General features: G+C 39.0%; 1 pseudogene; it reads left to right on the forward strand.

The window, feature by feature from the left end:
* Nucleotides 1–23,973: 23,973 nt before the first annotated feature.
* Nucleotides 23,974–25,806, forward strand: LOC148723539 (uncharacterized; annotated as a pseudogene).
* Nucleotides 25,807–26,233: the final 427 nt, after the last annotated feature.

Here is a 26,233-nt window from a genome sequence, read left to right on the forward strand (position 1 = left end):
GACTAGTTACCTGAATTGCGGAGTGACTTTTGATTTCGTAGCTCATTGCCTGCTGACTCACTGGCTGACTGCCTGGTTGACTGTCTAGCTGACTGAAAGGCTGACTGACCAAGTGGTACTTGACTATATCCTTGGTTGTCTGACCGACTGACTGAAAGGTTGACAGAGCCAGTGGTACTTGACTGGCTATCTGACTTGTTAACGGACTCGCTGACCGACTTGTGACTGAGTGGCTAATTGACTGGTCACTGAGTGGCTTATTGACTGATGATTGACTGGCTGGCTGAGTAGCTTACTGAATGGTTGACTAACTCAATGGTACTTGACTGGCTCTCTCACTGGTTAAGTGAATTGCTGACTGCCTGGTGACTGAGTTGCTCATTGGTTGCTGACTGACTGGCTGACTGCATGGTTCACTCACTGCAGACTAAAAGGGTGACTGACTTAATGGTACTTGACTGGCTATTTGAGTGGTTAACTGACTGGCTGACCGACTGGAGACTGAGTGGCTGATCGTATCCTGACTGAGAGGCTGGCTGCCTGGTTGACTGACTCACTGACCGAATATTTGACTGACTCAAAGGAACTTGACTGGCTGTATGGTTAGTTTACTGACTTGCTCACCGACTGGTGACTTGACCGACTGGATAATTGACGTGTTGACCGATTGGTGACAGACTGAGTAACTGACGGGCTTACTGAGTGGTTGCTGACTGCCTGACTGTTAGGTTGACTCACTCACTGCTACCTGACTGGTTAACTGACTTTTTCAGTGCCTTGCTTACCGGCTTATGAATGACTAGCTAACTGACTGGTCATGAATGTCTGACTGATTTGACGAGTGACTGCTGAGTGGCTGGTTGATTGCCTGATTGACTGACTGGTTGACTGATTGGTTGAGTGACTTGCTAGCGGCCTGACGAGTGAAATTATTAGTTATTTAACTGGTTATCTGACTGATCAACTACCTTCCTCACTTACTGGTGAATCAGTGGCTTAGGTACTGGTGACTGACTGGCTGACTAACTGGTTGACTGACTTACTGGTAGTTGGGTGGCTATCTGATTGGTTGACTAAACTGCTAACTTATTCGCCCACTTACTTAGTGGAACTGCCTATCTGACTGGTCAATTGACTTGCTGCCCGATAGATGACTGAGTAGCTTATAGACTGGTGAGCGACTGGCTAGTTGACTGACTGGAGAAATAACTCATTGGCTGACTCAGTGGCTTGTGATTGAGTGGCTAATTAACTGCTGACTGAGAGGCTCACTTGCTGGTTTACCGACCTGAACTTGACTGCCTATCTGAATGGTTACATGATTTGCTGACTGAGTGGTGACTGAGTCGCTAGTCGGTGGTGACTGACTGTCTGGTTGACTGATTGGCTGACTAGCTGACTTGATGGTTGACTGACTGACTTACTGGTATTTGACTGGCTAGCTGACTAATTAACTGACTTACTAAACGACTGCTGACTGAGTGGCTTACTGACCGCCTGCTGACCGAGGGGCTCATTTCCTGGTGACTGACAGGCTGACTGCCTGGTTGACTGCCTGGATGATCGAAAGGTTGACTGACTCAGCGGTACATGACTAGTTATTGACCACACCGTGAGCAAGGTTGTAACCCAGTCAGTCAGCCTGTCCAGTACACAGTGAGACAGTCGACTAGTCATTCAGTCGAGCAGTCTTCTGTCAGTGAGCCAATCACTAACCCAGTCACTCACTCGTCGGTCAACAAGTTAGTTAGCCAGTCAGTCAACCAGTTAGTCAACCAGTTAGTCAAGTAATCAGAATTAGCAAGGCAGGCAGCAGTTAGTCAGTCATCCATTCAGTCAGCCGGTCAGCTACCATTGAGTCACCACTCAGTAAACGAGTCAGTCACAAGCCGGGTAGTCAAGTTACCAGGTCAAGTAGCAATAAGTCAGTTCACTAGACAGGCCGTTAGCAAGTCATTCAACCGATGAGTCAACCAGTCAGTCAATCAGGCAATCAACCAGCCACTCAGCCAGTCAGTCAACCAAAGAGGCAGGCAGTCAGCAACTAGTCAGTAAGCCCGTCAGTTACTCAGTCTGTCACCGATCGGTCAACACGTCAATTAGCCAGTCTGTCAACCTGTCAGTCAACCATTAGGTAAGCCACTTAGTCAAAAACGATTTAGTCACTTGGCCGGTCAAGTGCCAGTGATTAAGTCAACGAGTCAGTCACATGTCAGTGAGTCGGTCAGGTACCCAGTCAATCACCAGTCAGTCAACAAGTCAGCCAATTAGTCAGTCAGCCAGCCAGTCACCGGTCAGTAACCTGTTGGGCAGTAAGTCAATAGACCTGTCAGATAACCAGTCAAGTTCCACTAAGTGGGAGTTAGCAGTTTAGTCAACCAATCAGATAGCAACCCAACTACCAGTAAGTTAGTCAACCAGAAGTCGGTCAGCAAGGCACTGAAAAAGACAGTTTACCAGTCAGGTAGCAGTCGGTCAGTCAACCAAACAGTCAGGCAGTCAGAAACTAGTCAGTAAGCCCGTCAGTTACTCAGTTTGTAACAAATCGGTAAACACGTCAATTAGCCAGTCTATCGACATGTCAGTCTACCATTCAGTAAGCCACTTAGTTAAAAAATATTTTGTCACCTCGCCCCTCAAGTGCCATTGATTAAGTCAACGAGTCAGTCACATGTCAGTCAGCCGGTCAGGTACGCAGTCAGTCACCAGTCAGTCAGCCAGTCAGTCACCGGTCAATTAGCGAATCAGTCACCAGTCGGTTAGCAAGTCATTTAGACAATCAGATACCAAGTCAAGTACCATTGGGTTAGTCAACCATTCAGTCATCCAATCAGACAACCAAGCATTCATCCAGTCAGTCGCAAGTCAATTACTCACTCAGTCACCATTTGGGTTGCAAGTCTGAAATGCGTCAAGTCTTGCTTAACGTGCCCTCAAAAGACGGTTTCTTTAAAGGTATCTGGAAACAAGCCAAAACCAATTTTTTTAACAGATTATGTTGATAACTGTAAGGAAACACTAAAACTTACTTGATGACAAATATTTTCTGCGAAATTTGGTCAGAGAGACAATTAGGTCAAATATTGCTCAACTCCTGCTAAAAATAGGGTTTCGAAAAAGATATCTGAAAGCAAGCCGAAAGCATTTTTTTGGAATAGAATAAGTTGAAATCTGTAAGAAAACACTAAAATTTGCTTGATATCCGATGTTCCAAGTCTTGCTCAACTTGATGCGTCCAGTCAATGCGTCAAGTCTTTCTTGCTCTCAAGTCACGCTAGAAACATGGATTTTAATAAAGAATTTGGAAACAAACTGTAAGCAAATTTTCTCAAAAAAAATTAGTTGAAATCTGTAATAAAACACTAAAATTTGCTTGATATCCTATGTTTCCTACGAGATTTGGCCAGAGATTGAATTCCGTCAGGTGTTGCTCAACTCGGGCTAAAAACACAGTTTTGTAACAAGTATCTGCAAACAAGCCAAAACCAATTTTTTTAATAGATTGCGTTGAATTCTGTAAGGAAACACTAAAAATTTCCTTAATAACTGATGCATCCTGCAATATTTGGCCAGAGAGAGATTTCAATCAAGTCCTTTTTCAACTCGTGCTGGAAACACCGTTTTTAAAAAAAGTAACTCGAGACAAGGCAACAGCATTTTTTTGTAATGCAATCTGTTCAAATCTGTGAGAAAACACTAAACTTTGCTTGATATCTTATGTTTCCTACAAAATTTGGCCACGGATTAAATTGCGTCAAGTCTTGCTCAACTCATGCTATAAAACAAGCTTTTGCAAAAAGTATCAAGAAAGAAGCCAAAGCCTACTTTTTAAATAGAATGTGTTGAAATATGTGAAAAAAAACAAATTTGCTTTATACGCAATGAAGAAGTAAGTCAAGTCTTGCATACGCAAACAGGCCAAAAGGAATTTTTTAATAGATTATGTTGAAATGTGTAAGAAACCACTAATATGTGTTTAATACCCGCAGTTTCCTGCAAAATTTGGCCACAGAGACATTTGGGTCAGTCTTGGTCAACTCGTGCTGGAAACACGCTTTTTAAAAAAGTATCTGGAGGCAAGCCAAAATATATTTTTTTGAATAGATTGTGTTGAAATGTGTAAGTTAACAATTAAATTTGCTTCATACCCGAAGTTTCCTGCAAGATTAGGCCAGAGAGAGATTTGATCAAGTCTTGGTCAACTCTTGCGGAAAACACCGTTTTTAAAAAAGTATGTGGAGACAAGGCAAAAGCAATTTTTTTAAATATGATCTGTTCAAATCGGTTCAAATTTGGCCACAGAGTGAATTGGCTCACGTCTTGTTGAACTCGCGCTGAAAACATGCTTATCAAAAAAATATATAGAAACAAGCCATGACCAACTCTTTTGAATAGAATGTGTTGAAATATGTAAGAAAACTCAAAAATTTGCCTGATTCGCGATGTTTCAGAGGAAGTTTGGCCAGAGACTAAAATGCGTCAAGTTGTGCTCACATAGGGCTTAAAACAGAGTTTTGGGAAAGATATCTGCAAACAAGCCAAAACCAATGTTTTTTAATAAATTGTGTTGAAATCTGTAACAACACGATACAATTTGCTTGATACCCGATGTTTCCTGTAAAATTTTGCCAGAGTGACGTGGGTCAGTTCTTGAAAAACTATCGCTAAAAACACCGTTTTGCAAATAGTATCTGAAAAAAACCCAAAACTAGTTTATCTTAATAGAATGTGTTGAAATCTGTGAGAAAACGCTAACATCCAGTTGACACCCGATCTTTCCTACAAAATTTACCCAGAGTGAAATGCGCCAAGTTAATAGGTCAACCCGTCAGTCAGCCCCTTTAAAGGCCAGTCAGTACTTAATGATTCAGTAATTCAACCAGTTACTCAGGCGATAAGGTACCAGTAAGTTAGCCAGTCGATGACCAAACCATAAGCAAGGCTGTATCCAAGCCAGTCAGCAAGTCAAGTACACAGTGAAACATTCGACTAGTCACTCAGTCAAGCAGTCTGTCAGTTAGCCAATCAGTAAGCCAGTCAGTCACTTGTCAATCAACAAGTTAGTCAACTAATCAGAAATAATTTGGATATATCAACAAAGTTGAAATAATAAATTGGCCACCGTAACGATTACAAAAGTTGAAGTTTTTAGCGTTAGCCCTTCGTCGGAGCGTTAGCTCTTGTTATTCGCTCCCACGAAAAGCTAACGCTCGAAACGTCAGCTTTTGTAATCGTTACAATGGCCAATTTACCATTTCAACTTTGTTGATATATCCAAGTTATTTCTTTACTCCCACCGACGTAGCCGCAAACAGTTTCTTTCGAAACTATCAGCCTTTAATCAGAAATAGCCAAGCAGGCACCAGTGAGTCAGTCATCTGATCAGTCAGCCGGTCAGGTACTATTGAGTGACATTCAAAACATACATTGAGTCACATTGTCAGTACACAAGGTGGGCAGTTCAGCAGAAAAATGGGGCAAATCAGCACAAGTGGGCAAATCAGCGTGCAGGTTAAAGTTATGGTATGTTATAGGGTCAGCCGGGCCTCTAAAACTTTCAAAACCTTTACCATATAGCAAAAGGACAACGTAATCATAGTCACCGTGTCAAACTTCCAACTTTTCAAACTTAAAACTTTTCAATGACTTTTAAAAAGTTAAAAGAGAAATCTAGAAACTCATTGATGAAGACACCTTCCTTCGGTATGCTCATTTTCCCACTTTTGGTGATACCGCACCGTTTCTTGTGCTGATATCGCTCTTTCCTTATGCTGATATTGCCCCATTTTTTGTGATGATATCGCCCCATTTTTTATAGTCATAGTCTCAGTATGTCATAGCCATATTCATAACCATAATCATAGGAAGGGTCATTGAAATACTGATAGTCATAGTAATAAAGGGTCGTAGTCATAGTCTAGGTCGCAGTCTAAGTCATAGTCATAGTTATAGCAATTGTAAGGGGATGTGAACCAATGTGTTAAGTTAACCCTAACCCCAACTAACTTTTGAGCCATTCGTGCTTAAGCCACGAAACGTGTCACACTATTAGTCACTAGTATGATATAGTCCCTGGTATAAAATATAGAGTTCTTTCATTCAGAAACGCCAAAGTTAGAAGGGTTGGAAGATTGCGAGAGAATATGAACCATCGCCGAGGGGATATCAACCAAGGCCGGGAGGTTATGAACCAAGGTGGTACGTTAACCCTAACCCCATCTATTTTTTGCCCCAATGATGCTCAAACCATGAACCTTGTCACACTATTAGATATTGGATTTAACAAGTTTGGTATAAAATAGAAAGTTATTGCATTCAGAAACAACAGAGTTATAGGTGTTGGAAGATTGCGAGAGTATATGAACCATCGACGAGGGGATATAGACCAAGGTGGTACGTTAACCCTAACCCCATCTAACTTTTCAACCATTTGTGTTTAAGACATAAACCTCGCCACACTATTGGGCAGTGCTTTGAACAACTTGCGTGATAAATATGAGTATATTGCAATGCGGAATGACAGAGTTACAGTGTTTGGAACTGTGACCATCTGAATTTTGAAAGACTCAAATTCTGAAGTAAAAGTTTAGGTGTTTAAAACCACTTGTACACCGAGAAATATACTTTTCAGACAATAGTAGCTATTTTTAATGATAATCAAACAATGAGATAGCGTTGTAGAAAATTTTCACCTAAAGTACCATGCTACCCCTTTGGAAAAAGATCCAAGATGGCGGAAATGAAAAGAGAGTCCCTTAACCCTAACCACATGTAACTTTTGAGTCATTTATGCTTAAGCAATGAAACTTGTCAAACTATTGGTCATAAGATTGATCTAGCTTGGTGTGACACATGAAGATACTTCATGCACAACCAAAAAAGTTATGTTGGCTGGAAAATTTCCAGGGAATATGGACCATCACCGAGGAGATATGAACCACCGCCGAGGGGATATGAACGAGGGGGTAGGTTAACCCTAGGCCCATCTATCTTTTGAACCTTTTACAGTGAAGTCATAAAACTTGTCACAATAATGGTCATTGGATTGAACAACTTTGGTAAGAAATATGAACTTATTTTATTCATAACCAACAGAGTTATAGTAGTTGCAAGAATGACTAGTGAAAGGCAAAAATGGGCTAAGAGGTGTAAGTGAGAAAAACTCACTTTAAGGCTTCAAAACCACTTTTAAGGTGCTAGAAGCTCGTTTTGGGCACCATTGAACCAATAGCAAGAGTTTGGGGAAAACTCGAAATGTTGACTAAAATGGCCATGTTACCCCTTCCAAAAACTTTCAAAATGGCAGACTTGAAGAGAGGTAGATTAAGCCTAGCCCCATGTAACTTTTGAACCATTAATGCTTAAGCCATGAAACTTGTGACACTATTGATCATTGGATTGAAATAGTTTGGTATGAAATATAACGATCTTTTATTTAGAAATAACACAGTTATAGGGTTTGGAAGATTGCGAAAGAATATGAACCATCGCTAAGGAGATATGAACCATCGCCAAAAGGATATGAACCAAGGTGGTACGTTAATCCTACTCCCATCTAACTTTGTTAATACTGCATTAAGTATCTTCATGTTTCATTGCAAACTAGGTCAATCCAATGACCAATAGTGTGACAAGTGTCATGCCATAAGCATGAATGAGTCAAAAGTTAGATCGGGTTAGGGTTAAGGGACACTGTCTTTGTCTCCGCCATATTGGATTTTTCTCCCAAGAATTTTTTCCATTCAACTTTTGGTGAAAATTTTTAGTGTCTGAAATTTTTAGTGTCTGAAGTTTTTTAGTGTCTGAAATGTTAGTGTCTGAAATCTTTAGTGTCTGAAATTTTTAGTGTCTGAAATTTTTAGTGTCTGAAGTTTTTTAGTGTCTGAAATGTTAGTATCTGAAATCTTTAGTGTCTGAAATTTTTAGTGTCTGAAATTTTTAGTGTCTGAAAAGGATGGTTCATATCCCCTCAGCGATGGTTCATATTCTCTCGCAGCCTTCCAACCCCTATCAATAACTTTGTTCTTTCTAAATAAAATAAGTTTATATTTCATACCAACTTATTTCAATCCAATGATCAATAATGTCACAAGTTTCATGGCTTAAGCATTAATGGTTCAAAAGTTACATGGGGTTAGGGTTAACCTACTTCTCTTCATGTCAGCCATTTTGGACTTTTTTGCAAGGGGTAACATGGCCATTTTAGTCAACATTTCGAATTTCCCCCAAACTCATGCTATTGGCTCAATGGTGCCCAAAACGAGTTTCTAGCACCTTAAAAGTGGTTTTGAAGCCTTAAAGTGAGTTTTTCTCACTTACACCTCTTAGCCCATTTTTCGCCTTTCACTAGTCAATCTTGCAACTACTATAACTCTGTTGCTTCTGCATAACATAAGTTCATCTTTATTACCAATGACCGATATTTTGACAAGTTTTACGACTCCACTGTGAAAGGTTCAAAAGATAGTTAGGGTCAGGGTTAACCTACCCCCCTGGTTCATATCCCCTCGACGGTGGTTCATATCTCCTCGGTGATGGTTCATATTCCGTGGCCTTTTTCCAGCCACCTTAACTTTGTTGGTTCTGCATGAAGTATCTTCATGTGTCATACCAAACTAGTTCAATCTAATGAACAATAGTTTGACAAGTTTCATTGCTTAAGCATGAATGACTCAAAAGTTAGATGGGGTTAGTGTTAAGGAACCCTCTTTTCATTTCCGCCATCTTGGATCTTTTTCCAAAGGGGTACGGTACTTTAGGTGAAAATTTTCTAAAACGCTATCTCATTGTTTGATTATCATTAAAAAGAGTTATTATTGTCTGAAAAGTACATTTTTTGGTGTACAACTGGTTTTAAACACCTAAACTTTGATTTAAGAATTTGAGTCTTTCAAAGTTCAGATGGTCACAGTTCCAAACACCGTAACTCTGTCATTCCGCATTGCAATATACTCATATTTATCACGCAAGTAGTTCAAAGCACTGCCAAATAGTGTGGCAAGGTTTCTGTCTTAAACACAAATGGTTGAGAAGTTAGATGGGGGTGGGGTTAACGTACCACCTTGGTTTATATCCCCTCGGTGATGGCTCACATACTCTCGCAATCTTCCAACTCCTATAACTCTGTTGTTTCTGAATGCAACAACTGTATGTTTTATACCAAACTAGTTTAATCCAATATCTAATAGTGTGACAAGGTTGATGGCATGAGTATCAATGGGGCAAAAGTTAAATGGGATTGGGGTTAACGTACCACCTTGGTTCATAACCTCTCGGCGATGGTTGGTATCCCCTCGGCGATGGTTCATATTCTCTCGCAATCTTCCAACCCTTATAAACTTAGTGTTTCTGAATGAAATAACTTTATATTTCATACTGAACTAGTTCAAGCTACTGACTAATAGTGTGACAAGTTTCCCGGCCTAAGCACTAATGGTTCAAAAGTTAGATGGGGTTAGGGTTAAAGTAACACCTGAGTTCGTATCCCCTTACAATTCCTATAACTATGACTGTGACTTAGACTGCGACCTAGACTATGACTACGACCCTCTATGAGTATGACTATCACTATCTCCATGACACTTCCTATAATTATGATTATGAATATGGCTATGATTGACTGAGACTATGAGTATAAAAAAGTTTGAAATGGTGACTATGATTACGTTGTCCTTTTGCTATATGGTCAAGTGTTTGAAAGTTTTAGAGGCTCGAATGACCCTATAACATACCATATATTCCTATAACTGTGACTATGACTTAGACTGCGACCAAGACTATGACTACGACCCTCTATGACTATGACTATCAGTATTTCAATGATCCTTCCTATGATTATGATTATAAATATGCCTATGACTGATGAGACTGACTATAAAAAATGGTGCGATATCAGCACAAAGAGAAGAGCTGCGACCTAGACTATGACTAAGACCCTCTATGGCTATGACTATGACTATCAGTATTTCAACGACCCTTCCTTTGATTATGATTATGAACATTCAAACCCTTACTTAAGAATTTCAGTCTTTCAAAATACAGATGGTCACAGTTCCAAAGACTGTAACTCTGTCATTCCGCAATGCAATATACTCATTGGTTCTGCATGAAGTATCTTCATGTGTCATACCAAACTAGTTCAATCCAATGAGCAATAGTTTGACAAGTTTCATTGCTTAAGCATAAATGACTCAAAAGTTAGATGTGGTTAGGGTTAAGGGACCCTCTTTTCATTTCCGCCATCTTGGATCTTTTTCCAAAGGGGTAGCATGGTACTTTAGGTGAAAATTTTCTAAAACGCTATCTTATTGTGTGATTATCGTAAAAAAGACTTACTATTGACTAAACAGTACATTTTTCGGTGTGCAACTGGTTTTAAACACCTAAACTTTTACTTAAGAATTTGAGTCTTTCAAAATTCAGATGGTCACAGTTCCAAACACCGTAACTCTGTCATTCCGCATTGTAATATTCTCATATTTATCACGCAAGTAGTTAAAAGCACTTCCCAATAGTGTGGCAAGGTTTATGTCTTTAACAAAAATGGATAAAAAGATAGATGGGGTTAGGGTTAACGTACCACCTTGGTTTATAACCTCTCGGCGAAGGTTCATTTTCTCTCGCAATCTTCGAGCCCTTATAAATTTGGTGTTTCTGAATGAAATAACTTTATATTTCATACCAAACTAGTTCAATCTAGTGACTGATAGTGTGACAAGGTTCGTGGCTTTAGCACAAATGGTTCAAAACATAGATGGGGTTAGGGTTAAGGTAACACCTTGGTTCATATCCCCTTACAATTCCTATAACTATGACTATGACCTAGACTGTGACCTAGGCTATGACTACTACCCTGTATTACTATGACTATCAGTATTTCAATGACCCTTCCTATGATTATGATTATGAATATGGCTATGACTGACGGAGGCTATGATTATAAGAAATGGGGCGATATCAGCACCAAAAAATGGAGCGATATCAGGATAAAGAAAAGAGTGATATCAGCACAAAAACGGTGCGGTACCACCAAAAGTGGGAAAATGAGCACACCGTAGGAAGGTGTCTTCATCAATGAGTTTCTAAATTTTTCTTTTAGCGTTTTAAAAGTCATTGAAAAGTTGTAAGTTTGAAGAGGCGAATATGATTACGTTGTCCTTTTCTTATATGCTCAAGGTTTTGAAAGTTTTTGAGGCTCGAATGACCCTATAACATACCATTATTTTAGCCTGCACGCTGATTTGCCCACTTGTACTGATTTGCCCCATTTTTCTGCTGAACTGCCCATCTTCTGTGCTGACAATGTGACTCGATGTACGTTTTCAATGTGACTCAATGGTAACTGACCGGCTGACTGACCGGAGGACTGACTCACTAGTGCCTGCTTAGTTGACTAACTTGTTGACTAACTTGTTGATGGACAAGTGACTGACTGGCTTACTGATTGGCTAACTGACAGACTGCTTGAGTGAGTGACTAGTCGACTGTCTCACTGTGTACTTGACCGGCTGACTGACTGGTTTATAGCCTTGCTTACGGTTTGGTTACTGGTCAATCAGTTTCTAAATTTCTCTTTTAGCTTTTTAAAAGTCATTGAAAAGTTTGAAGTTTCAAAATTTGGAAGTTTCACGGATTTCCAAAATGTATTTGGAAACAAGCCAAAACAAATCTATTTTAATAGATTGTGTTAAAATCTGTAAGAAAACACTAAAACTTACTTGATGACAAATGGTTCCCTCGAAATTTGTTCACAGAGAGATATTGGTCGTCTTGCACAGCTCGTGCTAAAAACACGGTCTCGAAAAAAGTATCTGGAAACAAGCCAATAGCAAATTTTTTGAAGAGAATGTGTTGAATTCTGTAGGAAAACACTAAAATTTGATTGATACCCGATGTTTTCTAGAAAATCTGGCCATAGATTGAGTTGCGTCAAGTCTTGCTCAACTCGTGCTAAAAACACGGTTTCGAAAAAAGTATCTGGAAACTAGCCAAAAGCAAATTTTTTTAATAAAATGTATTGAAATCTGTAAGAAAAAACTAAAATTTGATTGAAAGCCGATGTTTTCTGGGAAATCTGACCATAGACTGAATTGCGTCAAGTCTTCCTCAACTCGTGCTGAAAACACGGTTTTGCAACAAGTACCTGCAACAGCCAAAAAGCAAGCTTTTTAATAGATTGCGTTGAAATCTGTAAGAAAACACTAAAAGTTCCTTAGTACCCGAGGTTTCCTTTCAAAACTTGACCACAGAGAGAATTGAGTTAAGTCTTTCTCAACTCATGGTGAAAGACGGTTTTCCAAAAAGGTGTCTGGAAATAAGCCAAAACCAATTTTTTTGAATAGATTGTGTTGAAATCTGTAAGAAAACACTAAAGGCTACTTCATCACCAATGTTATCTGCCAAATAACTCGTGCTAAAAACATGGTATCGAAAAAAGTATGTGGAAAATAGCCAAAGCAAATTATTGGAATAGAATCTGTAAGAAATCACTAAAATTTGATTGATACCCGATGTTTTCTAGGAAATCTGGCCATAGATTAAATTGCGTCAAGTCTTGCTCAACTCGCGCAGAAAACACGGTTTTGAAACAAGTATCTGCAAACAGCCCAAGAGAATTTTTTTTTAATAGATTGGGATGAAATCTATAAGAAAACACTAAAAGTACTTACAAAGTACTTAGTACCCGAGGATTCCTGCAAAATTTGGCCAGGGAGAGAATTGGGTCAAGTCCTTCTCAACTCGTGCTGAAAAGACGGTTTTGCAAAAAGTATTTGGAAACAAGCCAAAACAAATCTATTTTAATAGATTGTGTTGAAATCTGTAAGAAAACACTGAAACTTACTTGATGACAAATGGTTCAAGCGAGATTTGTTCACAGAGAGAAATAGGTCAAGTCTTGCTCAACTCGTGCTAGAAACATGTTTTCGAAAAAAGTTTCTGGAAATAAGCAAAAAGAAAATTTTTGGATTAGAATGTGTTTAAATTTGTAAGTAAACACTAAAATTTGATTGATACCCGATGTTTTCTAGGAAATCTGGCCATAGATTGAATTAGGTCAAGCCTTGCTCAACTCGTGTTAAAAACACGGTTCCGAAACAAGTATCTGGAAACAAGCCTAAAGCAATTTTTTTTAATACAATGTGTTGAAATCTGTAAGATAACACTGAAATTTGATTGAAACCCGCCCTTTCCTACAAAATCTGGCCAGAGACTGAAATGCGTCAAGTCTTCCTCAACGCGGGCGGAAACGATGGTTTTTCAAAAAGTATTTGGAAACAAGCCAAAAGCAAATTTTTTGAATAGAATGTGTTGAAATCTGTAAGAAAACACTAAAGGTTACTTCATGACAAATGTTATCTGCCAAATTTTGTCACAGAGAGAATTACGACAAGTCTTGCTCAACTCGTGCTAAAAACATGGTTTCGAAAAAAGTATTTGGAAACAAGCCAAAAGCAAATTTTTTAATAGAATGTGTTGAAATCTGTAAGAAAACACTAAAATTTGATTGATACCCGATGTTTTCTAGGAAATCTGGCCATAGATTGAAGTGCGTCAAGTCTTGTTCAAATCGTGCTGAAAACACGGGTTTGCAACAAGTATCTGCAAACAGCCCAAAAGCAATTTTTTTAATAGATTGCGTCGAGTTCTGTAAGAGAACACTAAAATTTGCTTACTACCCGAGCATTTCTGCAAAGTTTGGCCAGAGGGAGAATTGGGTCAAGTCTTTCTCAACTATTCTAGTATTCTCGGATAGGGACGAATAAATGGAGGTCCCGTCTCCTGCAGGGTTGGGGTAGGAGACGTTAATTTCCCACACACGAGATTACTGTGTGATGGATGTCCTCCCCTGGGGTGGGATGGGTGGGAGGGTGGACTAGCACGAATGGTTCCTATGTTCCTTTCTAGTCCTTCCCCACTGCAAAACTTAATGCAGTGAAAATGGACTAAATTAACTAAATTAAAAATTAAAATTAAATTAAATTAACTCGTGCTGAAAAGACGGATTTTCAAAAAGTATCTGTAAACAGGCCAAAACCAACTTATTTGAATAGATTGTTTTGAAATCTGTAAGAAAACACAAACATTTGATTAGTACCCGAGGTTTCCTGGAAAATTTGGCCAGAGAGAGAATTGAGTTGTCTTTCTCAACTCGTGCTGAAAAGACGGTTTTCCAAAAAGTATCTGGAAACAAGCCAAAATCAATTTATTTTAATAAATTGTGTTGAAACCTGTATGAAAACACTAGAACTTACTTGATGACAAATGACTCCCGCGAAATTTGTTCATAGAGAGAAATAGGTCGTCTTGCTCAACTTGTGCTAAAAGCACGATTTCCAAAAAAGTATCTGGAAACAAGCCAAAACCAATTTTTTTTAATAGATTGCGTTGAAATCTGTAAGAAAATACTTAAACTTACTTGATGACAAATGGTTCCCGCGAAATTTGTTCGAAATGGTTTTGAAAGAAGTATCTGGAAACAAGCCAAAAGCAAATTTTTTGAATAGAATGTGTTCAAATCTTTAAGAAAACACTAAAATTTGATTGATACCCGATGTTTTCTAGGAAATCTGGCCATAGATTGAGTTGCGTCAAGTCTTTCTCAACTCGCGCTGAAAACACGGTTTTGCAACAAGTATTTGCAAACAGCCCAAAAGCAATTTTTTAATAGAATGCGTTGAAATCTCTAAGAGAACACTAAAATTTGCTTAGTACACGAGGATTCTTCCAAAATTTGGCCAGAGAGAGAATTGGGTAGAGTCTTTCTCAACTCGTGCTGAAAAGACGGATTTCCAAAAAGTATCTGGAAACATGTTAAAACCAATTTATTTTAATAGATTGTCTTGAAATCTGTAAGAAAACTCCAAGACTTACTTGATGACATATGGTTCCCGCAAAATTTGCTCACATAGAGAAATATCTCAAGTCTTGCTCAACTCATGCTAAAAACATGGTTTCGAAAAAAGTATTTGGAAACAGGCCAAAAGCAAATTTTTGGAATAGAATGTGTTCAAATCTTTAAGAAAACACTAAAATTTGATTGATACCCGATGTTTTCTAGGAAATCTGGCCATAGACTGAACTGCGTCAAGTCTTTCTCAACTCGCGCTGAAAACACGGTTTTGCAACAAGTATCTGCAAACAGCCCAAAAGAAATTTTTTTTAATAGATTGCGTTAAAATCTGTAATAAAACACTAAAATTTGCTTAGTACCCGAGGTTTCCTTTTAAAATTTGGCCAGAGAGAGAATTAGGTTAAGTCTTTCTCAACTCGTGCTGAAAAGACGATTTTTCAAAAAGTGTCTGGAAACAAACCAAAACTAATTTTTCTTAATAGATTGCGTTGAAATCTGTAAGAAAACACTAAAGGTTGCTTGATGACCAATGTTATCTGCCAAAGTTTTTCAGAGAGAGAATTACGTCAAGTCTTCCTCAACTCGTGCTAAAAACATGGTTTCGAAAAAAGTATTTGGAAACAAGCCAAAAGCAAATTTTTTGAATAGATTGTGTTGAAATCTGTAAGAAAACACCAAAATTTGATTGATACCCGATGTTTTCTAGGAAATCTGGCCATAGATTAAATTGCGTCAAGTCTTGCTCAACTCGCGCTGAAAACACGGTTTTGCAACAAGTTTTTAATAGATTGCGTTGAAATCTGTAAGGAAACACTAAAATTTGCTTAGTACCCGAGGATTCCTGCAAAATTTGGCCAGAGAGAGAATTGGGTCAAGTCTTTCTCAACTCGTGCTGAAAAGACGGTTTTCCAAAAAGTATCTGGAAACAACTCAAAATCAATTTATTTTAATAGATTCTGTTTAAATATGTAAGAAAACACTACAACTTACAAATGGTTCCTGGGAATTTCTTCACATATAGAATTAGGTCAAGTCTTCCTCAACTCGTGCTAAAAGCACGGTTTCGAAAGAAGTATCTGGAAACAAGCCAAAAGCAAATTGTTTGAATACAATGTGTTGAAATCTGTAAGACAACATTGAAATTTGATCGAAACCCGCTCTTTCCTACAAAATGTGGCCAGAGACTGAAATGCGTCAAGTGTTGCATCGCAGCGTGTCTCGTAGATAGCTAGGGATGCCATGTTTAGGATAAGCGCTGAATATGGACGAGCGTTAAAGCCGCCACTGAAAAAGCGCAAGCGACCGTTTTTCATTTTAAGGAGGTCTTTCACACAGCTGTCAAGATTTAAAGAGAGGAACAACGTCGATCTCGCTCACCTAAGCAGCGAAGTACGCCACGAGCGGCGACGATGATCAAACACCTGGAAGATCACCGTGGTGTCCCTCTACTCTTTGGTATCATAACCAAGAGCGAGCCCTTTCGACTTGTCACTAAGTTTTACGGTTTATAAAACAAAGGCCCCGCTCTACACAAAGCCTTAAAGAATGAAACACTGGAAAAGCTTACTTGGCTTGGAATTATAAAAATTTATAAAAAATTCCTTTCTTAAAAATCGAAGATTTTCATGGTTTCCGTAACTTCGTATTTTTCCAAATTCCCTCTTTTGCATGTTATGCTGTTTTGCATTTTCTTCAACGTATAATTTAGTCCGGCGTCGATCATTTATCATCCTTAGAAGAAAATATTCTGATCTTTACGTTTAACTATAAAATTGCTTTGGCTTACATTGTGGGCATGAAAGGAGCGTTAAAATAAACATAAGTTGATTCCACGCGAGGGTTTGACCTGGAAAAATGCCTGCACACGAGTGACACCGACATTACCGCGTGTCCCTTTCTGGAAAACATTCGTGTTATGACAAGAAAGGTCAGCTTAATTAAGGGTTTTGGGTTACCCAAACTATGCAATTTTGACGCCGAAAAGTGCCAAAAAGTAATTACAGAAACTTCATCCGCAACACCCTGAACGTGCTGTGGGCGCGAACTGAGATCTTCTCTTACAGTTAATAATTGCCAGGCGGATCTCAGATCCGGCTTAACCTAATTTGCATAACTGTTTTTTGGTGGGCAAAGCTCGTCATGCTTAGGAGACGTAAGACTCGTCAGAGAAATTATAGGCTTGTAGTCTCTGGACCGTGAGTGACAGAAGGATGAGTCAAACGATTTGCTAGTATCAGTATATGTTGAAATGAATGGGAATTTGAAACGATAGCAGGGATAAAAACCAATCTGCAGTCGTTGGCTATGCAAGGTTAGCTTACTTTATTGACTTCCTGATCGAACACGGTGCTAACTTTTAAGATGTGCTTGCAATTCGGGATTTAACCACGGGGTGCCTTATTAGATTATGTCGTGGCGTAAATGACGATGTTGCGATTTTCACAAAGTTCAGCTTCGTTTTTCGTGCGGATATGAAAAGCCCTAAACTAATTTTATATCCTCGAAAGTAACACCACATCCACTCATCATGAGCTCAACCAGAACCGGTTCTGAGTTATGCCGCATGGAAAAAAAATTTTCAATTTGATACGAAATGTGATATTTGGATTTTTAAATATTGGTGATTTTGGGAAGTGTTCTGTTATATAGCTCAAAAATAAATGAAATGGTCCCATTTTAGACTTTAGCCATATCTAAATGCCTCCTATACAAATTTGTCAAATTGATACGAGCTTGCTTTCTTTTGCGCTTTTCATGAGCAAAGTTCATTTGCCTCAACTCGGGGCACCGATTTCTGCCATTTTAGGGCTACAGACGCTCGTTTCAGTTTGCGTGAATTTCCTAGGATAGGGAAGCAAGTCTGGGAAAAAAGAACTTACCACATTTCTAAGTTTCTTACTAGGTATCTCGGACAGGAGTATGAGGAGGGTCGTTTTTCGGTCGATGTGTTACCTCTCACGCAGTCTTGAAAAAAAGTGGCTCTTAAAAAGACTCCATGCTTTTCACCTTTTGGCCAAATCTCGCTGAAACATTGTATTTCACCTAGACTTAGTGTTTTCTTACAGATTTCAACGCAATCTAAAGAAAAATGTGCGTTTTTGCTTGTTCACCAATATTTTTTGCAAAACTGGTACCAAACAACAAACATATGTAATACATATATGAACTGCGGTTATGAAACGTATATGTGCACGATCCTTCGCAGTAAAGCACTATTTAAGCAATGGTGAAAATCAGACGTGAAAAAAAAAAAAAATTTTTTTTTCAGGTCTGATTTTCACTTGCTTAAAAAAACTGGTACCAATGGATAAATTGCCTCTGACTGGCCGACTGACTGATGAACTGACAGGCTGACTATTTCACTGACTGACTTGCTGACCTACAGGCTGACTGATTAGTTGACAGACAGAAAAAAAAAAAAAAATTTTTTTTTTTTCAGGTCTGATTTTCACTTGCTTAAAAAAACTGGTACCAATGGATAAATTGCCTCTGACTGGCCGACTGACTGATGAACTGACAGGCTGACTATTTCACTGACTGACTTGCTGACCTACAGGCTGACTGATTAGTTGACAGACAGCGTGACTGACTGGCTGACTGAGTGGGTGACTGCCTGGCTGACTACCTGGTTGACTGACGTGCTTACTGGGTAGTGACTTACTGGCTTACTGACTGGCTGACTGACTGGCTGAGTTACTGGTAACTGAGTTTTGAGTTACTGGTAACTGACTGGGTAATGGTGGGCCTGATTGACTGGTGAATGACTGGCTGACTGACTGGTTGACTGACTCACGGGTCCTTGACCGACTGAGTGACTGGTTTGCCGTATTCCTAACCGAATAGTGACTGACTGGCTAAATGACCGGTGACTGAGTGTCTGACTGATTGGTTGACTGATTGGCTGACTAACTAGTTGACTGCGTGATTGACTGACTGGTTGACTGACTGGTTGACTGACTTACTGCTACCTAACCTGGTGACCGACTGCTTGACTGCCTCGCAGACCGAATGGTGACTGACTGAGTAACTGACTAGTGACTGTCTGGCTGACTGACTGGTTGTCCGAATGGTTGACTGACTTCATTGTACTGATTGAACTGACTGACTAGTTGACTGACAGACAGAATTACTGGTTACTAACTGGCAAGTGACAGTAGGAATAGACGCCTACATACGATGTAACCAATCAGAAAGCAGTATATGACACACGTCACCGATTTCCACCAATCAGAAACCAGGATTTGACCCAACCCCCAAAATTGAATAAATTAAAATAACCTCATCAATATGAGAACAAATCAGAAAGTACTACGTCAGCGTGAGGAAATGTAAATTTGTATGGTGGGCAAGTGCGGGCATGTTCGCCAGTGGCATGACGTCATATATGAATATATGAAAAGATAATCAGAGGAAATATATATAACAGCAAGCAAGTAGCTCAAACGACTCATTTACCACGACATAGATATTGTTTCTGTATAAAGGCAAGAGTAACATCACAAGTGAGTCACATTGAGATGCCTGACCTCGTCTACCCTTTTGATTTCACGTGTACATGTAATCATTGTAACTCGTACAAGAGAAGAAAAGAAATAGAACAAGAGGCAAGATGGAGGGGAAGAGTAGAGGCTTTAAGAAACGAATACCTTCCCAAGTGGATAGAACAAATGACACAAAAAGTGAAAGACCTGAAACTCGAGGATTTAAATAAGTATCATTTAATCCACTGGTGGAAGTAGGACATAAGGATCCATACGAAAAACTACGAATACTGAATAGAGGCCCCTCTACACAAGAAAAAATGGCGGAAGGACTTAATATGGTGTTGTCTGGACCTTCTCTGAACTTTGGTACCTTAGCACGGTTATTAGGAAAGCGAGTCTTTAAAGGAATTGTCGATAATGTTAAGCATTATAGAAATAGACGATAAAAGTGGACTACTATCAGCATTGCTCGAATAATTATTATGGGCACATTGTGCTCCAAAGCTATATGTTACATTCATTACAACATTGTGGCCTTTCTATGTAAACGCATAGCAAGGTCCGTGTATGGGAAAGAAGAAAGAAAGAAACTCGCACCGTACCAGTGGGCTCCATCTGAGTGTACGGAATTAGTCTACAAACAATGCATGTTACCTCATAAATACCCCCTTACCACCAGATTATTTCACTTCATGGAATTCTTTGAGCGAGAATACATATATATCGTAGTCCAAGCTGTATCGTCAGTATATGAGAGGCTTGGACGACATTCTGGTTAACAAAACTCTGGATGGAATTGGTCTTCATATGGTTCGTAAATCGACCAAGAAGTCAGTAACTGCGGCAGAAGAATGTGAGGATCCTGATTTTGCTGGTAGTTTGGGTGGTATTCAACCCTTTATCAGAGCACGAGGTATTAGTACTGATCAAACTAAAAAGGAACTTGAAAAAAATTTGGCCTATACCCTTCACAAACCTCATCGTAGAAGAGAGGAATATCATCCCGTCGTAGTCTTTGGAATAGATTAACAATGGGTTGCCGATTTGGGGGAAGTGCAGACGATAGCTAGAGAGAATAAAAGGAATCAATACGTCTTAATAGTCATTAAAACTTTTTCTAAATTTTCGTGGGCATAACCCCTACGAAAAAAGACAGGGAAAGGTGTGACAGAAGCATTCACACTCAACCTTAAACGAGTTGGTGGAAATAAAGCACAAAAGTTACAAACGTATAGTGGCAAGGAATTTTACAATCAATTGTTTGAAACCCTTGGAGATGCTAACGCTTGTATCGAAGAACGCTTTAACAGAACACTAAAAAACGAAATTGTATCGTTACTTTACGGCAGCAAACACGTTGAAGTATTGAGATGTGTTACCTAAATTCGTTTCCACTTACAACAAAAATTATCTTAGAAGTATTAAAAAATGGCACCCATCAAAGTCACCTCGTCTAACGAACGAGAGGTATTGGATAATCTGTACGGGAAGTGGATGAAGAAAAAGATGCCCAAACATTACCCATTTAAATTCAATGATAGGGTTCGCTTGACTAAGAAATTCAGACCATTTAAGAAAGGGTATCTACCGGAACGGACAGAAGAGATATTCGTAGTACGTAAAGTCATACCCGGAATGGTCACCACGTACAAAGTCAAATAGTTAGACGATACACTCTTAGAAGGTACCTTTACGCGTGGGATTTACAGAAAGTCAAAGTGGACGAATCTTCCTATTTTACAGTAGAAAAAGTGTTAAGGGGACAAAGAGATAAGTTGTATGTAAAATGGAAGGGATATCCTTTGAAGTATAATAGTTATATCAATAAAAAAATTAAAATAACAACACATTGTTTTGGTATCAATCATTTACGTCAACGAGTCGACACGAGAAGTGGAACTCTAAAACGATTTCAAGTGTACTCTCCCCATCTACAAACAGTTCAAAAAGGTGGTGGGGGTATCAATATCTTAATTTTACATCGGGTATACGAGAAGAGATCTCACCAACGAATTAAAGAAAGGACTTAAAAGTGCTGTCAAAAAAGGATCTCTATTAGAATTGAAACGTGGTGTCAAGGAGGAGCCACAACAGCAATCAAGAACGAATACAAACGTAAAGTAGCCAAAAAAATCAAAGATATCTTTGGAGCATGAACTGGACAGGGAGAAACAGAAGTGGATTACCGTCTATAGGTGTGGAACGGCAAAAAGGAAGTGATGGTGTTTATTCATATCTATTATCGAGATATAAAGTAAAAAAGTATAAAAGACAGCAAAGAAGTGGTAATCAAGCAGATCTGTTACCGAAATTAGTACAAGAAGAGACGTCGGCGTACACGTAAGAGCCACTGAAAAGAGACTAAGATAATCAATTGGAATCATTTACACATTAGAGTTACAAGAGGAAGGATGGCAGCACGATTTCCTACATCCAAAAAAGAAATAATAATGATAATAATAATAATAATAATAATAGTAATAACTCCGTAGACACAACGGAAAAGCTTTTTAGGATTAGTTAATGTACATTTATTTTTTTACTCCATAGCTCACAGGTTACGGTTTTCGCCCTGTGCTGCCTGATCAGAATGTAGCATTCAGTTGATTTCTCTGCGACATAATCCCAGTTTGGCATTATTTACAACTCCTCCACTGGATGTCTCCGTAGACAGCTACAGATATGTGAATATCAGACCTCAAACCACAGGTATCACTCCTATTCAAATCTATGTCGATAGACAGTCAGATTTCATAGATTTGAATCATATTTTTGTGCAAATGGAACTTGCTTTCAAGAAAACATATGGATCGAATCTCGATGAATCAGCCGCTGATACAGCAGTCATTACCACTCCTGCCAATAACTTGGCACATACCATCTTCAAACAAATCAACATGAGAGCCAGTGAACAATCAGACAGAACAATCAGACACTTATCATTTGAAAGCCTACATTCAGACACTCCTGAATCAAGAAGAGAGTAGATGGAGACACGCTGTTAGCAACAACGGGATGGGCAAACGAAGAAATCGATTCAGCCTCCCAGTACACAGTTACTAACATCAACGGACCCGGTGCCGATTTACATGCAGACTTTACTGCATTGAGTGATAATCATAAGGCCAGTATCGCTAGACAACGAGATGAATTCATGAAGTATACGGGTAAAACACTTGTCTTGCGCATGAAACCTTACCTGGATATGTTTCATCAAGGCAAATTACTGGTGCCTGGCGTAACATTGGATTTTCAGTTTCACCTCAATGACTCGAAACTGTTCTTCAATGCTGAAAAAGCAAATGCAGCATCCAAAGTCAGTTTAAATGCAGACAATATGAAATTGACTTTCTGTTTCTGCGTTGTGAAACTTGTAGTGACCACGTCCGGTTGTCGTTTTGTTACCTGTCAATCGTGTAATTTCCCGGTTAGTAAGAGGGAGAGGAAAAGCTTGGCGCCGTTGTAAAACTGGGAGTTCAACAAATAAACCGTTTCGTGAAATGACATTCTAGCGTGCAGTCAATACACTACAAAACTCAATCTTAGCATCTACCTCAATGTTACTAAAACCTTACAATCCACCCGAGCTAAGTACCCCTCCGTCAGGACAGAGTTTACTTTTCCAAAAACTCCGCATACGAAGTGCAACCGTGGAAATGAGTATCCTCTTTGAGAAGCAAGATCTGATTACATGTTGGTGGACCTTTGTACACAACCATGAAGGGATAATCCACGGTTAACACCTTGATTTGGTATGTGAGGAATAAATGGTTTTGAAATATTTTAATCTCATTCAATCCGCGGCCACTTTCAGGTACACCTGTAAAAATATAAATTAAATTTACTTGTAATACTAATAATACTATATAAAACAGATTTTTTTTAAAAACATACCAGCATCCTAATGTAACTTGCGGGCTTCACGCAGTTGGGACATGAGGATAAAGGTATATGTTTTCATGTTGGTTCCAGGTCATGTAATTGTCGTATTTATGCAGATGAGCCATAGTAAATACGATGGCCCTGGCACAACACAGTTGGTCTTCAGGGTTCTCTATTTGAAGTATGTATCGTTTGTTCTCTAATTAGAATACATCAACAAAGTTGAAATGGTAAATTGGCCACCGTTACGATTATAAAAGCTGACCTTTCGAGCGTTAGCCCTTCGTCGGAGCGAATAGGGGAATTGTGGGTTGTGTGTGCTTTTAAAGGCAGAAAAAGGAGCTACGTGATTGGTGGGAACGTAGCAACGAGAAAAACTACTCTAAGACATTCTGTATGGCTTTCTTCCCAAGATTAAACTTGGATTTTGATTTTGGCTTCCTACCTGGTTTGGGAACCTTTGTTAGGGTGAGATCAGCCGTAAATGTGGAGTTTGGTTTAAACGATTCACCTTTAAAAGAGATGCAGTACAAAAATTAATACTACAGCTTAGTATTGGATAAAAGTAAAATTTATATCATTGAAAAACTTCCTCCACATAACAATTAATAGATTGGAAGGCGTAAGTAAATTCGTTTGACTGCATATCAAAATGCACACGGTGATGGGGTTCTGCATCGCGAAGTACGTCACGCATCAACCTATTCTTGGTTTTCACCCACGTGACCTATACCTTAACAACGGTTGCTACGCTGCCATATTGGTGTCGTATAACTCAAACATTTCGCGTAATTCATCAAAGCTTTAGAAGTGTTTTTCATCATATGCATGGTTCATTATATTATGGTCGATTGTTTTCATAATAGTGAACGACTGCGACCGTTTGAAGATAATTTACAAAATGGCGGGTGGTCACATTTATGTACGGCTCCTGATTTTTATGGTGCTCTCTACGTTCGTACTGGGTTCCAGAAGCATTGACAAAAATCAAGGTCACTCCAAAGCTAATGTTGATACAGTGCTGTTGTCTTCTTGGGCCATTAAACGTCAGTCTTGCGCCAATCGAGTGAAATTCCCAATTGTGAAGTGGTCTAAACATGGTTGTATAGTCATCACTCTACCGGAGATCAAACAAGCGACTGGAGAGGACACAATTCTGAAATGTGGTGATATCCATCCCCATCCTGGACCTCCTACTTCCAAATCGAACACTAATGAAGGAAAAGCCGTTAGGCTCGCTAAATCGACTAAATATGCGACCATTGCTCATTTGAATGTTCGCTCGATGGTGTCGCGAGAATTTCCATCTTATTAAGCAGACGATATCGTCGAATGAGTACGATATTCTTACATTCTCGGAGACTTGGCTCGACTCTTCGACGACTGATATACAAATTTCTGGTTGCATCCTATTTAGACAAAACCGCGGAATGCACAAGACTGGTGGTGGAGTTGTTGTTTATGTTAAAGATACCTACAAGGCTTCCATTACCATAGAATTGTCCGCATTTTCTTATTGTAACTTCCAACAGCTCTGGCTTAAGGTGCAGTGTAAAAAGCTTAAATCCTTCCTTTTGTGTACGATTTATAGGCCTCCGAATTCGCCTATCACCTTTCTTGAAGACATAGAAAAAACCTTCGTGGATTTTTTATTGCTGGGGATGGAAGTTATCATAATTGGCGACCTGAATTGTAATATTCAAGGGAACTGCCCCGACGGTCGTGCCTTGTCTGATTTTTGTGCTACTTTTAATTTGACGGAAATGGTCAAGGAACCCACCAGAGTTACCGACAAGTCACAAACGCTTATTGATGTAGTTTTAACTACGAATGAGAACATCGTCAATGCCTGCGAGGGAATGTCATCATAATCAGCGATCACAGCCTGGTTTGTGTAACACTTAAAAGGAAAGCGCCCAAACCGCGTTGTACATATATCACCGTAAGAAGCTATAAGAACTATACTCATACTAAATTCATTGAGGAATTGGCTAGTATTCCGTTTTATATAGCTAACATTTTCGATGACCTAGATGACCACGTTTATGTGTTCAATTCTTTATTTCTGGATGTACTCGACGATTACGCACCAATCAAGCTAGTAAAAATAAAATCAAGACCTAACCCATTTATTACCCCAGAGATTCGACAGCTAATCAGAACTCGAGATAATTGGCACAAAAGGGCGATTAAAACAAAAGATCGGCTTCACTGGAATACCTATCGTTTCTTTCGTCAAAAAGTCAAGAGGGAAATCAGATTTGCCGAAATTGAACACGTTAGCACTCAACTTGAAAACAGCAATGGAAATTCAAACTCCATTTGGAAAGTGTTAATTCGTTGTCTTCCCAGAAAAGATCAACCATTAAGCACACCGGAATGACCGTTTTCTCAAGCGAACAAATTCAATACGTTTTACACCTCTGTCGACCTATCTAATAATAATAATAATAATAATAATAATAAAAAGCATTTATATAGCGCTAAGCTCGACTAGTTCTCCATAGCGTTTTACAAAATTATAGACTAATTAACATAGCAATTAAATCATAAAAAATCGTAAATTAAAAAGCGTCTTTGAACAAGTATGTTTTAAGGTTCTTCTTGAAAATTGCAACAGATGCAGATGTTTTCAGGGAATATGGTAAATCGTTCCAAAGCTTGGGACCGGCAATGGAGAAGGCACGGTCATCATAGCTCTTTCGAAATATTCTTGGAACCATTAGGAGCATTTGTGATGAGGAACGCAGTACACGAGAGCCATAATTCCTTTGATGCAACAGTTCAGCAATATAAGTTGGAGCTAAGCCATATAGACCTTTATAGACAAGTAGAAGTATTTTGAAGATAATGCGATACTTAACAGGTAGCCAATGAACTTTCTTTAATGCAGGCGTAATATGTTCCCATTTCTTTTTCAAAGTAATAACTCGCGCAGTAGCGTTCTGTATAGACTGTAGCTTGTTAATCATATAGTCAGGTAGTCCATAGAGAATGGAATTGCAATGATCCAATT

Source organism: Stylophora pistillata, chromosome 9 (genome assembly GCF_964205215.1).
Source record: "Stylophora pistillata chromosome 9, jaStyPist1.2, whole genome shotgun sequence".
NCBI lineage: Eukaryota > Metazoa > Cnidaria > Anthozoa > Scleractinia > Pocilloporidae > Stylophora > Stylophora pistillata.